The 951-nt window shown below is 35.0% G+C and overlaps 1 protein-coding gene across 1 annotated transcript in view; it reads right to left on the bottom strand.

The window, feature by feature from the left end:
• The window catches only part of LOC117959735 (seizure 6-like protein), a 42,090-nt gene that overhangs the window by 30,333 nt on the left and 10,806 nt on the right, over nucleotides 1-951 (bottom strand). The window lies entirely within an intron of this gene.

Below are 951 nucleotides of genomic sequence, written 5' to 3' on the forward strand. Positions count from 1 at the left end.
CCTCATGTTGTCCTCACATTATCCCCATGTTGTCCTCATGTTGTCCTCATGTTGTCTTTATGTTGTCCCCATATTGTCCTCATGTTGTCCTCATGTTATCAATGTTCTTTTTAATTCCCCAAAATAACATGATTGATTCCACCCAACGCTCTTTGCCAAGTACAAATCTCTACTTTCATTAATTTTGGGGCGTCTTATTCAATTTTATAGCATTGTAAAACAAATGGAAGTGTTTTTGAAATAGTATTGAGTAAAAGTTGACATATTCCAGTCTGTGATTATCATCAACATCCATTCCTTTAATTTTAGTCACAATAATTCCTAATTTCTACTTTTCTAACTCAAACATTAGGTATAATTTCCTATAAATGAGGTTTATTGACCATAAATTCAAAAAATAACCGTAAAACTAAAGTTAAGAGTCAACATTGTCCAACATAGTTTTCTGCTACCGTGGTCTTGGCCTCTGGGGTCCCAGAGAGGCCACGTCCCCCATGGTGGGTCCGTTCTGATTGGACAACGGAAATAGACTATAGATGTCGTCATTGGGACAGACCTAACTGCTAAAAAAAGTATTTAAGTAAAAAGAGTATTTCCGAATATTGCACCAAGAATCTTAAAGCATTAAAAAAAAGCATAAATGCTTTTAATTAAGCATTAAAACCAATGAGTGCATTCTGGTTACTAGAGGCGAAATCTTTTTAAATTAAAAAAAATTAATTTGTGTGTGACTTTTTGACCGATTACTAGCCTCAAAAACCAGGTTTAGACTTTAATTGACAGTTCTTTTTAATTTGAAACTGTGAAGATCAGTTGGTCGTTGAAGAGCTTCCTGAAGCATGAATCCCAAATCTCACAACAGGAAGGAGCTCATGCAGCTTTAAAGTTTATAAATTAACACCTCAGGCGACCTTTTTGTCTCTAATAAATTTCGAGGGTCACTAGAGAAAG

This window comes from Etheostoma cragini, chromosome 16 (genome assembly GCF_013103735.1).
Source record: "Etheostoma cragini isolate CJK2018 chromosome 16, CSU_Ecrag_1.0, whole genome shotgun sequence".
Lineage (NCBI taxonomy): Eukaryota > Metazoa > Chordata > Actinopteri > Perciformes > Percidae > Etheostoma > Etheostoma cragini.